Source organism: Cetorhinus maximus, chromosome 17 (assembly GCF_964194155.1).
Source record: "Cetorhinus maximus chromosome 17, sCetMax3.hap1.1, whole genome shotgun sequence".
Lineage (NCBI taxonomy): Eukaryota > Metazoa > Chordata > Chondrichthyes > Lamniformes > Cetorhinidae > Cetorhinus > Cetorhinus maximus.
In genome coordinates, this window is record NC_135895.1 from 70,516,513 (window position 1) to 70,532,743 (window position 16,231).

The window sequence follows — 16,231 nt, forward strand, 5'->3', positions numbered from 1 at the left end:
ATGAGATTTTATATGATCTGGCTGTAGCCTCCTGCTTACCACCAATAACCTTTCACCCACTTGTTCAGCAAAAATCTATCTACCTCTGCATTGAAAACATTGTCTTTTGAGGAAGGGAGTTCCAAAGACTCAACCCTCAGAAGAAACAATTTCTTCTCATCTCTGCCTTTAATGGGCGACTGATCCCTTACTTTTAGTGACCCTTAGTTCTAGATTCTCCCACATAAGGCAACATCCTCTCCATGTCCACCCTGTCAAGACCCCTCAGGATCTCTTATATGTTTCAATCAAGTAGCCTCGTACACTAAACTCCAGCGGATACATGCCTAGCCTGTGCAATCTTTCCTCATATGATAACCCGCCCATTCCTGGTATTAGTTTAGCAAACCTCTGAACTGCTTCCAATGCATTTACATCCTTCCTTAAATAAGGCGAGCAATACTGTACACAGTACTCCAGATGTGGTCTCACCAGTGCCCTGTACAACTGAAGTATGACCTCCCTACTTTTGTATTCAATTCCCCTCGCAATAAATGATAACATTCTATTAGTTTTCCTAATTACTTGCTGTACTTGCATACTAGACTTTTGTGATTCATGTACCAGGACACCCAGATCCGTCTTAAATTCAGAGCTCTGCAATCTCTCACTGTTTAGATAAGACGCTTCTTTTTCATTCTTCCTGCCAAAATGGATAATTTCACATTTTCTCACATTATACTTCATTTGCCAGATCTTTGCCCACCCTCTTAACCTATCTATCTTCCTTATTAGCCTCCTTATGTTCTCTTCACAACTTAATTTCCCACCAGTCCTTGTTTCATCATCAAATTTAGCAACCATATCTTTGGTCCCTTCAGCCATGTCATTTATATAAATTGTAACAAGTTGAGGCCCCAGCACTGATCCCTGTGACACACCACTCGTTACATACCGCCAACCAGAAAAAGACCCATTTATGGCTACCTCAGTTTCCTGTTAGCTAGCCAATCCTCTATCCATGCCAATATGGTATCCCTACACCATGAGCTTTTATTTTCCGCAATAACCTTTGATGTGGCACCTTATCAAATGCCTTCTAGTAATCTAAGTACAGTACATCCACCGTTTCCCCTTTATCCACAGCACATGTGACTCCTTCAAAGAACTCCAATAAATTGGTTAATTATGGTTGCCTTGAATTTTTCTAGGTGCCCTGCCATAACATCTATAATAATAGCTTCTAACATTTTCCCTACATCTCTTTTTGGTTAAAGGAGTTAATTTGCTATTTTCCAATCTTTGTTGAGTCTAGGGAATTTTGGAAAATTAAAACCAACACATCAGCTATCTCACTAGGCACTTCTTTTAAGTCCCTAGGGTGATGTCCACCAGGACCTGGGAATTTGTCAGCACACAGTTCCAGCAATTTGCTCAGTACCACTTCCCTGGTGGCTGTAATTTTCCTGAGTTCCTCCCTCCCTTCCAATTCCTGATTTACAGCTATGTTACTTGTATCCTCTATAGTGAAGACATATGCAAAATACCTGTTCAGTTTCCTTTATTAATTCCCCAGACTCACTTTGTTAACTCTTCTCTTACCTAAGTATCTGCCTCTTACTATCTGTCTTTATAGTCCTAGCTAGCTTTCTCTTGTACTAATTTTTCCTTCCTTAATAATCTTATTGTTCTTTGCTGTTCTTTATATTCTTTCCAATCTTCTGATCTGCCACCCATCTCTGCACAATTATATGCTTTCTCTTTATGTTTGATACTGTCTTTAACTTTTTAGTTAACTAGAGATGGTAGGTCCTCCCCTTGGAATTTTTCTTACTCGTTGGAATGTATCTATTCTGTGTATTCTGAAATATCCCTTTAAATGTCTGCCAAAGCATCTCTATTGGCCTATCCCTTAACCTAATTGTACAGTTCACTTTAGCTAGCTCTGCTTTCATTCCTATATAATTGCCCTTATTTAAGTTTAAAATACTAGTCTTGGACCCACTTCTCTCCCTCAAACTGAATGTAAAATTCAATCATATTATGATCGCTGCTACCCAGGGGTGCCTTCACTTATGAGGTTATAAATGAATCCTATCTCACAGAATCACACAGTGCAGAAGAGGCCCTTCGACCCATCGAGTCTGCACCGACACGTGAGAAACACCTGACCTACCTACCTAATCCCATTTACCAGCACTTGGCCCATAGCCTTGAATGTTATGACGTGTCAAGTGCTCATCCAGGTACTTTTTAAAGGATGTGAGGCAACCCGCCTCCACCACCTGCCAGGCAGCGCGTTCCAGACTGTCACCACCCTCTGGGTAAAAAAGTTTTTCCTCACATCCCCCCTAAACCTCCTGCTCCTCATCTTGAACTTATGTCCCCTTGTGACTGACCCTTCAACTAAGGGGAACAGCTGCTCCCTATCCACGCCCCTCATAATCTTGTACACCTCGATCAGGTCGCCCCTCAGTCTTCTCTGCTCCAACGAAAACAACCCAAGTCTATCCAACCTCTCTTCATAACTTAAATGTTACATCCCAGGCAACATCCTGGTAAATCTCCTCTGCACCCCCATCCTTCCCTTAATGTGGCGACCAGAACTGCACACACTACTCCAGCTGTGGCCTCACCAAGATTCTATACAACCCCAACATGAACTCCCTACTTTTGTAATCTATGCCTCAATTGATAAAGGCAAGTGTCCCATATGCCTTTTTCACCACCCCACTATCATGCCCCTCCGCCTTCAGAGATCTATGGACACACACGCCAAGATCCCTTTGTTCCTCAGAACTTCCTAGTGTCATGCCGTTCATTGAATACTTGCTTGTCAAATTACTCCTTCCAAAGTGTATCACCTCACACTTTTCAGGGTTAAATTCCATCTGCCACTTATCTGCCCATTTGACCATCCCGTCTATATCTTCCTGTAGCCCAAGACACTCAACCTCACTGTTAACCACCCGGCCAATCTTTGTATCATCCACAAACTTACTAATCCTACTCCCCACATAGTCATCTATTTCGTTTATATAAATGACGAATAATAGGGGACCCAGCACAGATCCCTGTGGTACGCCACTGGACACTGGCTTCCAGTCACTAAGCATCCTTCTGTCATCACCCTCTGTCTCCTACAACTAAGCCAATTTTGAATCCATCTTATCAAATTACCCTGTATCCCATGTGCATTTGCCTTCTTTATAAGTCTCCCATGTGGGACCTTGTCAAAGGCTTTGTTGAAATCCATATAAACTGCATCAACTGCACTACCCTCATCTACACACCCGGTCACCTCCTCAAAAAATTCAATCAAATTTGTGATGCATGACCTCCCTTTGACAAAGCTATGCTGACAATACCAGGTCTTGTATAGCCTGCTCTCTGGTTGGCTCCAGAACATGCAATTCTAAGAAACTATCCTGAGAACATACTATGAATTCCTCATCTAGGCTATCCTTGCTCATCTGATTTTTCCAGTCGATATGTAGATTAAAATCCCCCATGATGATCACCATACCTTTCTGGCAAGCTCCCATCATTTCTTCATTTATACTCTGTCCTACCATGTAATTAAGAGTTAGGGAGCCGCTACACCACTCCAAGCGATTTTTTATAATTTCTCATCTCAACCCACGCTGCTTCTACATCCTGGTTTCCTGAATTTAGGTCATCTCTCTCCAATGTGCTAATGCCATCATTAATTAGCAGAACCACCTGTCCATCTTTTCCTAGTGTCCTGTTCTTCCTAAAAGTCACGTACCCTTCAATATTCAGTCCCAAAAACCATAAAAAAATTATGGTGCACAAAGACGCCATTCAGCCCATCCTGTCTGCAGCAGCCAAAAAGGGAAAAAAGAAATTAACCGCTCATTTTAATCCCATTTTCCAGCATCTGGTCTGTAGCCTTGCAGGTTACAGCACTATATCATCCTACATCCATTTCTCTGTAATGGCTATCAGATCATACTTATTTATTTCTATTTGCACTATCAGTTCATCTGTTTTGTTTCAAATGCTGTGTGCATTCAGATACAGGGTCTTTAGTTTAGTCCTTTTATTATTTTTGTAACCTCTAGCCTTGATTGCTGTTTTTCCTTCTAGTCACATTCTGTTTATCATCTCCCATATGAAAACTTTTTCTCTTACCTAGTCTCTACTCTTAGGTTTACCACATCTTTCCAAATTTGATCCCCTGCCCCCACTAATTAGTTTAAAACCCTCTCTACTTCCCTAGTTGTGCAGCTCGCTGGAATACCAGTCCCAGCATGGTTCAGGCGCAGACTGTCCCAAGATCCATACCGGATCCCACTTTCCCCAATGAAGAACCAGTGTCCCATGAACCTGAACCCACTTCTCCCACACCAGTTTTTGAGCCATGCATTCATTGCTCTAATCCTACTTGCCCTACACAAATTTGCACATGGCCCAGGTAATAACCCAGAGATTATTACCTTTGAGGTTCTGCTTTTTAATTTAGTGCCTAGATCCTCATATTCTTTCTGCAGAATCTTTTTCCTGATTCTATGTTGTTGGTGCCTACGTGAACCACGACAACAAGATCTTCCCCCTCCCACTGCAAGTTCCTCTCCAGCCCTGAGATGTCCTGAACCCTGGCACCAAGTAGACAACACAGCCTTCTGGACTCTCACTCTTTGCTGCAGAGGAGTGTCAATACCTCCCTATACTGTCCCCTACTATCACTACATTCCTTATTTCTCCCCCTACTTGAATAGTTTCCTGCACCATGGTGCCATGATCTGTTTGCTCATCCACTCTGCACCCCTACTCTCATCCAAACAAGCTGAGAGAACCTCAAACCTATTGGACAATTGCAAAGGCTGAGGCACCTGGCACTCCTGCCCTCTGAGTCCTCTTACCTGCCTCACTCGCAGCCATACCCTCCTGTCCCTGACCACTGACCAAATCAGAAGACCCTACCCTAAATGGTGTGACTGCCTCCTGGTACGAAGCATCCGGGTAACTTTCTCCCCCCCAGATGTGTTGTGGTGTCTGCAGCTCAGCCTCCAGCTCAACTGAGCTGAAGCTTGAGCTGCAAACACTTACTGCGGGCGTGTTTGCCCTGGATCAGACTGGCGTCCAGGAGATCCCACATGCCGCAGCCTTGACACCTCACCAGTCCTGCCATCCTTAATGTGTCTAAATTAATTACTTAATTATATTATTCACTTCATTTTCCTTTTATCTATTTAATAACCTTACCATCAATTTATATTCTTTGTTAACCGTAGGAATAGAATACACTTTAATCACTTACCGTAACTTTAAAAACCATTGATTACAATTAGAATAAGTAGAATGGTGAGAGAATGTACATGGTAAGAGAAATTATTTCCTCTGGTGAGGGAGTTCAGAACAAGGGAGCATAAACTTAAGAGAGCTCGGCTATTCATGAATTTTGTCAGGAAGCACATTCACAGAAAGGGTAGTGGAAATCTCTTCCTCCAAAATGCTGTTGAGGTTGGATCAATTGGGATTGTTAAAATGTTAGTTAGGCAAAGGTATTAAGGGTTACAGAGACATGGTGGGCAGATGGCGATAAGATACAGAACAGCCATGATCCAACTGAATGGGGGAACAGGCTCAAGAGGCTGAATGGCCTGCTCTTTGTTCATATGTTCTTAACTGTGGTAGAGCCGCAAATTCAAGTTATTAGAATAGCAACAGTTTGGCAAATAGGGTGTGGCAACAGTAACCAAAACAAAATAGATCCAGTTTTTTTGCAAGATGTCATTCAGAAGTAGGCAGGTGGTGATTAGAAATTCATGAAACATTTAGCAATTGGATGCTACATTGGGAAATGTTGTAATCTCACAGAATCAACGAATTTAGATTGCCTAAGAATTTCCTCTAGTCTGTAATTACCTTGTATTCTATTAAACCAGCCTGGGTTGTATTTAAAAGGCAGTTCTGAAATGGAATCTGAATAGATGGCTGATGCAGACAACACCCTTAGAGACAGTCAACTGCCATGTTCCAAGACATTTCTTTCAGGTTGAACCATCATAATCAACATGCTAATATACAGTCAGCTCACCAAACAATTCCATTATATTGCAACCACAAATTTAACACAGTACAATGGTTCAAAAGGGCTTGTTTATCAAACGGGTAATGTTCCTATTGTACAGCACTTGTTGGCAAATCAAACGTGTGAAAATTCATCCTTCAGTGGAAGGTTTGCCTCTAGATTGTTCATTGGACTTCAGCCACAAGTACAGGTGCTTGAAACAGAGTAGTCGGATAGCCAAGCCACACAACTTTCCTTCCGATTTCTCATTTTCTTTCCCCAATATGCTGGGAAAATAGGGAGGGGATGAGATGAAGACAGTTTACCTGTTTCCTTTGGTATTCATTTAACTAGATTTTGATCCTTCATATGTGCGTATCAATAATGAGTGTGAGCAAGTATTTAACTGTGACTGGTGGGCGACGGCAAATCTACTTTGTCTTCAGACAATAACTATTTAAACCCTATCTTTCCAGCAGGAGTAGTCATGCCCAATTTCCTCTCCTCCTCCACCCCATTCTCTCAGTCACCAAATACACCTAAACAAAGAAAAATCATCCTACAGACCCCCTCGGTGCAACTAAATAACTCAATACAAAAATCCTGCCAACTCTTTCAGCACTGAAATCCTATGTTTTCCTAAGAGGCATCCTTTGCCCCAGTATGAACACTGATGCCCCCATCATTCCCAACTGTACATTTCCAACTCAAATACAGCCAACTGTATTACCAATCACAAACAAGTCACCCAGTCACATGCTTGATCACAATTTAATCACAAAAAGACAAAAATATTCAAACTGTCCTTGAAGCACAATAAATTATGCATTGTGACCTCTGATCAGGTATCACAAACTCAGCATATGCTTGAGTCTGAAAGCTTTGCAACATACATTATGGGAAGACGTGGATTGCTACTTAAGAGTTGGTGATCATTGTAAAATTTTACAAGTCAACACCACTTTATATTGACTCCTTATAGCTTCTATAATATAATAACAATGGTACACTTGTTCCATTCTTGAAGCACCTAAATCGGTGGTGGGCAACCTGCGGCCCGTGGGCTGCATGCGGCCAATTGGGGTTCCGAGTGTGGCCTGCAAGACATTTTGTCGCCCGTTACCCACACGAAGGGTCGCGCTGTTACGGTTCAATCAGCATGCCCCGCGAACTGTGGGTACACAAGCGCAGTTAACAAAGTTACCCGGGGACTGTCGTGGTTGCCGGTGGATGCAGCAGGTTACCCTTCTGATACTTCTGGCAGCAATTTAGTCAGTGCACACTGGTAGCTATATGTTTAACTCCTGGTGAAGAGAGAGAGAGAGAGAAAGAGACAAGCCATGAAGCAATTCTAGAAATTTCATTCCGATCCCACATCGTGGTTGCTGGTGGATGTGGGAGGTTGCACTTTTGATACCTTTGGCGGTAATTTAAATGATCCCCTATGGATTGCTTTGTGTTGAAGTGGCGTGATAAAGAAGGAGAATCAAGTGCAAAATCAAAAAGTACAGAGGAAGAAGCAGTAGCCAAAAAGGGGAAAGCCGGTGACGAGGACAGAATGGTAAAAGGGAGTTGGGAGCTGGATTATTTTGTTATTGAACAGAAAGGGAGACCATTTTGCTTAATTTACAATGTGGTGATATCAGTTCCAAAAAAATACAACGTTAAGAGACAATATGAAATACACCATTCCTCTCACATGGCAAAATTTCTGGTAGGTTCTGCCCAATGTGCTTGACAGCTTTCATATCTGAAAGAAGCCACGGAAACACAGAAGCAGGTACTTCGATGAGCATTAAATGAGAGTAATGCAGTGATTTTGGCTAGCTTTCGTACTGCTTGGTTACTTGCAAAAAATGGAAAGCCATTTTCAGATGGCGAATTAGTGAAACAATGTATCATCAAATTTGCAGATGTTTTATTTGCTGGGTTTAAAAACCAAGAAAAAATTATCAAATGTGTTAAATGTCCGCAACTCAGCACATGTACTGAGAGTTGCAGAGCGCAAGATATAGCTGCTGATCAGGCAGAGCAGCTTTTCAGAACTGTGTGTTCAAATGAGGCTATCAGTATAGCGCTGGACGAATGCAAAGATATTAACAACATTGCTCAGCTCCGCATGTGGGTTTGTGGTGTTGACAGTGATCTGAGCATGGCAGGAAAATTTTTAAATCTCTTGGGAATACATGAACGAGCACAGCGCTCAGTATTTTGAGGTATTTACTGGCTTTTTTTCAAAGAGCACGAGTTACAATTTTTTCCAAAGGTATCAGTTACAACAAATGGGTGCCCGCCAATGACAGGAACACACGATGGAATTGTAGCTTTGTTGAAAGCTTGTGTACCTGACATATTTGGTATGCATTACATAATACACCAAGAAGTGCTTTGTGCCAAACTTGACAAGTGAGACGGGTGGAAAGGAAATGGACAAAGTGGTACAGATCGTTAACTTCATATGTGCTCGTCCTCTGCATCACCGCCAGTTTGTGGAACTTGTGGACCAAACTGAAACAGAATATGGAGACCTCGTCATGCACACTGAAGAGCGCTGGGTAAGCCGCAGTAAAGCACTGGACCGCTTCCTGGCACTTCTACTAGAAATCCAGCAGTTTTTTGCTCAGAAATCTCATATACCCAGAGTTAAAAGATGAAAACTGGATTTTGGATGTAGCTTTTCTCACTGGCATCACTGGTCATCTGAATGCATTGAATGAGTTGTTGCAAAGGAAAAATCATCTCTTGCTCACACTAGTTGCTGCAATTAATGCCCACTCAGTTACCTTCATGTGACTACACGCTTGCCAAATTTGAAAAAAATGCTGTAGAAGCACTGTGATCAAGGAAATGACTATGAGCCATCAGTTCACATACAAGCATTGTCTACACTGAAACCTACCTCTCGTTGCTCTCAAATCCATTTGAATTTGATCTGATCAAATGTGGCATAGTATGTCAAAGGCTTGGGATTGATAAAGGTAAGTTTGAGGAGGAATTAATTCATGTTTGTGCCCCAAATGAAGGTGAAACGAATCAGCTAAAGAGGAAAGGTATACAAGAACTTTGGTTGAATATCCCCAGTCCAGTTCTCTGGCATTGCATTACAAATTCTTTGGATCAACATACATATGCGAGCAGACTTTTTCTGCTATGGGACACATCAAAGGCAAGAAATGCAGCAGGCTAACGGATGGAAGCCTCAGTGCTGAATTGTGAAACATCTGCACACCCCTGAGTCCTGATCTAAGAAAGCTTGTGGAGGACAGATCCAACCAGAGGTTGCACTGAATATAATGTAGGTAAGTATAAATATTGCTTTTGTTTTTACCATTTGAAGTTGATGACAGTTCTATTAAAATATGAATGATTAAGCATTTTCTGTAAATGATGAATATTCATCAGGTATTAAATGTATTTAATGGTATTTATGGGGTCATGGTTAATGCACACACCCAATTTCAATCTTGTGGCCCACTAAGATGAAGGGGGGCCACTCATGCAGCTCACTCACCAGCCTGGGTTGACCATCGCTGAGCTAAATTATTGCAATATTAACTTTTTCTTGCTCATGAAACACAAACACCTATAACATAGACTTTTTCTGATTACTGAGAAGCTGGGACTGAGCAATTACAGCAGGATACCACTGGATAGGTGACAAGATTTCTGAAAACAAAACCACACACTGTAACAATCCAGGTTCAACAAATGCACGTACAATTGTACATTGAACAGTTGGTATTTTATGCTGAAACTTTGTCATTAGGTGGGATGTTGAGGTGCCGTCATTTTCTTGGCAGAAATAATGAAAATCTTTTACTGTTCTAGTCCAATTACAACATGGAACAGTACAGACATCTCTCTCTTAAGTATTTCCATGTATATGACATTTCTGAAATGAAAGAGTTTCATGGCACCTCACACACTGGTGTATAGAAAAAAGATGCCAAGCGAGGAACTAAGTGGTTAAGGGGGAGGCCCAACGGTTTTGATGAGTATTTTTTTTGATGGCAAGCTGGAGAGGCAGATTGGCTCTGGGATAGGGTCGCAGACAGTAAGGAGAAGTTGAAAATTCTGTCACAATTATGTGAAGGGAAAGAGAACACAGACTGCAGTCAGAGAAACATTATGGGGGAGTGTGGATCATAGATAGCTGGAAGAGATGGTTATTTGGGACAAGGTCATGGAGCAACTTATAGATATAGATTAAGGTATAGGTAAAGATATAGATTTGAGACACTGGGAAGAGTTACTCAGGATAGAGGTGATGCGAAAGTGGGACAGTATATGTGCAGTAAGATTTGGATAAACTGGATGTTATGGAGGGTGAAAGATGGAAAATAAACAATGAGAACGTTGGAGAACTTCAGCCTAGTGGTGACAAAGCCATACCCGAGGTTAGGGGGTGGCAAACACAGTAGCAGAGTTGGAAGTAAATTGTCTGTGAGATGAACAGGTAATTAGGTTTGAAGCTGAAAGCTACTGCGGATGCTGGAAATCCAAAACAAAAACAGAATTACCTGGAAAAACTCAGCAAGTCTGGCAGCATCGGCGGAGAAGAAATCAGTTAACGTTTCGAGCCTTCATGGCCCTTCGGCAGAACTGGAGCATAGTTAGAAGAAGGGAGAAGTATAAATTGGTTTAAGGTGGGTGGGGGGGTGGGGAGAGACGCATTGAGGGTGTGGTGTGGTGATTGTGGAGATGAGCAGATAATCAAAAGATGTCACAGACAAAAGGGTCAAAGAGGTGTTGAAGGTGGTGGTATTTGTCTGAGAAAAGTGCTAATTAAGAATGGAAGACAGGATATTCAAAGTACAGCTCTAGTGGGGGTGGGGTGGAAAGACTAAAGGTTTTAGTTTTAGATTTAAAAATAATGGAAATAGGTGGGGAAAGAAGAATCTATATAAATTATTGAAAAAAAAGCGGGGGGGGGGGGGGGAGAAACGGGGTGGGGATGGGGGGAGGGGGAGTTTAAGATCTAAAGTTGTTGAATTCAATATTCAGCCCGGAGGGCTGTAAAGTGCCTAGTCGGAAGATGAGGTGCTGTTCCTCCAGTTTGCGTTGGGCTTCACTGGAACAATGCAGCAAGCCAAGGACAGACATGTTGGCAAGAGAACAGGGTGGAGTGTTAAAATGGCAAGCGACAGGGAGGTTTGGGTCTTTCTTGCGGACAGACCGCAGGTGTTCCGCAAAACGGTCGCCCAGTTTGCGTTTGGTCTCTCCAATGTAGAGGAGACCAATGTAGGTTTGAAGGTTTAGCAGGATGCCAAGACTGGCAACGATCTGGTTTAGCCCGAGGCAGTGACTAAGGAGGAACAGGAATTCAGGCATTGGGGAGCAGGTGTTAAGAGTAGACCCTTATCAACTCCAATGGTCAACACGCCTTGAGTGTTCAGGGCCAAAAACAAAATTAGCTGGAAAAACTCAGCAGGTCTGACGGCATCTGTGGAGGGGAATGCAGTTTATGTTTCGAGTCCGTAAACTGGAGGAACAGCACCTCATCTTCCGACTAGGCACTTTACAGCATCTTGACATTGAGTGTTCAGGGGTTGTGCTTTTGCCAAACTGGTGAGCTGTTGTATTACATTACTGGAGCTTTGTGGAAAAATTATGTTACCAACAGTGACATTAGGGCAAAGTTTCTCCCAGGGTTCCCTTTCTTTCAGCATTTTTTTCTTTCCTGCACCTGCAACACTTGGTAATTATATCCAAACTTTTGTGGCTAACAAGTTAATAAGTTCAATTTAAAAACAATTGTTTAATAGGCATTAAAATGTGGTGAAACCAAAATGCTTTACACATTCAAGGAGTGGATAAAGAACAAAATCTGTTGCAAGTGGCATTAGAAAAATCAGGTAGCTGGTAATTTTTATATTTACGCTCTTTGTTTTGTTTATAGTTGCTAAGATACAAGTATGCATCATCACCACATGATAGAAATGGAAATCTCCTGTGCTGTTGCCAGTCACTTGGAGTTAAGTACTGAGCCTGTACTAGCAAGAGCTGATTTCCAGTCATGACATGCACTCTGTGGTGTATCCAAATTGCTTTATTTGTAATAAAGCTGCCAACCACTGAGTAGCAAATTCATATTCCAATTCAAAAATAACTTGCCCAAAGCTTACATTAGAACTAATTTTCCTTGCAGTTTGTCTAAGATTCGGTCTTGTTATCAAGGCACTCCTCTTAGTGAGAAAATACATCACCCAGTATAGTATTATGTTGTACATGTCTGGAAAGTCACAGGTCAAAGCTCTAGTTTGTCACAAGTCAGCAGATTGATGCCAGGGTACCAGCCACAGTACCACAGCAAGCTGTAGTTATCTTAGGATAAGGGCAAAAACAGAGTGTTCGCTTGATGACGGTCCAGTAACTTTTCAGGGTGGTACTTCGATGTAGAAGTACCATGTAGAAGGACAAGGGCAGCAGACAGGTGGGAACACCACCACCTGAAGTTCCCCTCCAAGTCACTCACTATCTTGACTTGGAAATATATCGCCGTACTTTCACTGTCGCTGGGTCAACATCCTGGAACTCCCTAACAGCACTGTGGGTGTACCTACACCACATGGACTGCAGCGGTTCAAGAAGGCAGCTCACCACCGCCTTCTCAAGGGCAACTAGGGATGGGCAAATAAATGCGAAGCCGACATCCCATGAATGAATTTAAAAAATGTAGTGTTAACAGGATCAGGCTTAGATGCAAATCCTACACGGTTGAATAACCTGCCAACGTACACCACCCATGTTATGTAAAGATAAGCTGCTCGATTAATTTGACCCCCATGGAATTGTCCTCCAATCAGAGGCTGCACCTCAAGAGAAAAAAAGTTGGGAAGATTTTTGTTTAAATATTGACAATATTTGATCTTGCTCATTCACACTCCAAAATGGCATGTTCCACTCCCTAACTAATTTCCCTGTGCATTTAATTTTTCTCTTTACTTCTAGGCAGTCTAAAAAATGTCACTTCCAACACTTGAGAACTGTTGTCAAACATCCATAGTGCAGTAGCTCAAATCGTTATTCATTTCCCTTGTGTGTCAGGAAATAACTGTAATCAGTTAATGTTTCGAGTCCGTATGACTCCACCAGAACGGACTCTGGTGAAGACATACGGATTCGAAATGTTAACTGTGTTCCCCTTCGCAGATGCTGTCAGACCTGCTGAGTTTTTCCAGGTATTTTTGTTTTTGTTTCGGATTTCCAGCATCCGCAGTTTTTTGCTTTTATAATAACTGTAATCATGTTAACCCGGGCAGCTCAATCACTTGACCAATTACACATGTTGGATTTCTTAGAATGTTTGCAAATTAAACTGATATTCATTTGTAACAAGGTTTATAAGTTTTTTGATAACTATTGCTATGAAGTGATTTTGTTATTCAATTCTGTCTGTAATCATTTAAACAGCTGTTTGGAAAGAAAACATTTTTAGTTGATCTGTCACCCCCATTTTGTACTGGTACCTTTCTCTCTGTCTCTCAAAGGTATTAACTCATGCCACATATGGTTCTGATATCACAAGGACATGGTGTATGATCAGTCCAGGTAATTTTACTTTTTCATGTGGGGTACGGGTGTTGCTGACAAGGGCAGCAATTACCCGAAGAAATTCCAAAGAAGATTCATATTGGACTTGAAGTGTTAACCATTTCTCTCTCCACAGATGCTGCCAGGCCTGCTGAGGTTTCCCAGCACTTTATTTTTATCTCAGACTTTCAACATCCGCAGTATTGTTCCCAGTTTTCTTCTCGTGACATCTTTGTTCCATTCTAGTGAAGGTATGTTTAATGTGCCTGCTGCAATGCTTAACTTTACTTCTTGCTTACTTGAGCCTTATAATAATCAAAAGTGCACAGTGGTTGATGTGTGCTTCCAACTGAGATCAGTCCTCAGTCTTCATCCCACTTAAATGACTGACTGAAGACTCAGCCAACAGAACTGTTACATATCGTTTGAATGTATTTTTATAACTTTTCTAGCAGCCTCTTCTCCTCCCTTGCAATTTCTTCTCATTACATCTCTTACAAGCTCCCATCAAGCTTATTATGCACACATTTCCTGTTTGACTTGTATCCTAGAACCAAGTCTCTGGGACAGTTCAGGCTTTGGTATGAGAAATTGTCACCACTTAACTGTTCAGGTAAAAGAAGAAACAATATATGCAAGTAAAGCAATAATTTAATTGTGTGGAATGCATAGATAACGAATTAGCAGAGCAAAGTTCTGCTAACGTACAAACATCAGTATTCCAAAATAAAAATTTCCTTCTTTAAAAAGTGCAATGCACACATATTACTTGGCTGTTAAAGTGAAACCGTGTCCTCTAAAAGCCTCAAAGTGCAATTTCTGAGTTCAGTCAGGGGTTAATTGCTCTTTAAGGTTGTAAATCACAAGTCTGGCTTCCTTTGCATTGTAAATGTAGTTGGCTAGGTCACTCTCTTGGGCCAAACGATGACTTTCAGTTCTTCATGCTTTTTCTTTTCAAATATGACAAATTTGAGTACAACACAAAGTCTGATAGAATGGGCAGACAGACAGGAAATGTGTGCGAGATGTACTGTTTTTGTATTACTAGTTATCTCCTATGGTACTACACAGAGAGAGTCAAGTGTTCAACTGGAAAAGGGTCAAAGATGGAAGATTGTTAAACCAGGGCATGCAGATGTAATTCAATCTCCAATCATTCTTTGAATATTTCTATTATAAATTCCTACATCCATATCAATTTCTGGAAACTGCCTGTGCCAGCTTCACATTATAACAAGCTTGTAGTAACAATGGCATTGCCACACCTCTGCTGGAAAGAGGATGTAATTACAGCATGGCAATTCCACAGGCAGTTGCCAGTACAAATGGGGGCATGAGAATTACTAACAGAAAAAGTCAACATGAAATGTGCAAAGAGATAATTCTAGTAGTTAGTTTGGTAAATTTAAATTATTTGTTACCTAAGATTTTTAGTTTGGATTTTTTATATAATAGGTTCAAACAAATGACTAAACATTCCAATGGAAAAACTCATGATTGATAAATACACACCATAATGCAACTGATCAATTTTACTTAAGGAACTAAGTTTCTACAAAAATATTTATACTTTTGAAAAATTCTCCAAATTGCACTCCTGCAAAATTATGAAAGCACTTTCAAGAGCAAGTTCCAGAGGTTAACTCCAGAAAAAATTACTAATTTTTATTAGGCTATAACAAGTGGTGAGCAAACAGAATTAGCGTGTTATTCAGTTAAAACCATACTTGCAATTTGATCAAAGAGTTCAAAACTAAAGTGCACTAAATGGATGGTTGAAAGCTGTCTGCCCAAATTCATCAAGTACAGGTAGAGAATACAAGGTGCTCCAACACATGCTGATCGATCAGCTGATCATCATCTTCATCATGGCAGTGTTAACTGTACAGATTGGGACTAAACGTGTGTTTAGAAACAAAGCACCCAGTTGGATATGCGTTAGTTTTCCTGAGGTCAGGCAGCATGGGATCAACTCAGAGGCAAGTTCCAATTTTACAACTCTCTTCCAATCTATCTGTAGGATAAACAAAGATCCATGTTTCTGCACTGGAGATGTGATTTCTTTTCTCCCCTCAACGAATGAGGATATCTCAAAACATAGTTCAGGAGGTCCCCATGGTTTGGCTGGTTTATCCATTTACCAGCTGGGCTACAGGTTCCAGCTTCAAACTTGTCTCCAGCAAGTCAGCACTCAGCCACTGCAGCAGTTGGGACACTATGATCAGCCTTGAGTTAATGGGGGAAAGAGACCAAGTGGTCGCAACTCTCGATAGCCATCTTAAAGTCCTGTGGGGAAATTTGTGCACGTAATCATGTGATTAGTTCTGACTGTGACATCTCCACAGTCAAATGATACTCACTGACAAGGACTACACATCAAGAATGCCAATTGTTAAGTTACTCAACTAGGAAATGTGCTTGTAGAACTATAACACTGCAAGGAGCCGAATCTGATGGAAGGTCATCATCGGCCTGAAACATTAACTCTGTTTCTCCCTCCACAGATGCTGCCTGATTTGCCCGGTACTTTTTGTCTTTATTTCATATTTCCAGCATCTGCAGTATTTTGCTTTGTGCCAATCTTTCCATACTTTAACAAATGTTCTACACAATTCAGTCTTACTGCAATATAGTACTTTGGCTTCACATGAAATTTGATGGGGAACAGCACCACCATGCTAC

The 16,231-nt window shown here is 41.4% G+C and overlaps 1 protein-coding gene across 5 annotated transcripts in view; it reads right to left on the bottom strand.

The window, feature by feature from the left end:
* abl2 (c-abl oncogene 2, non-receptor tyrosine kinase) overlaps positions 1 to 16,231 on the bottom strand; it is a 116,943-nt gene that overhangs the window by 59,051 nt on the left and 41,661 nt on the right. The window lies entirely within an intron of this gene.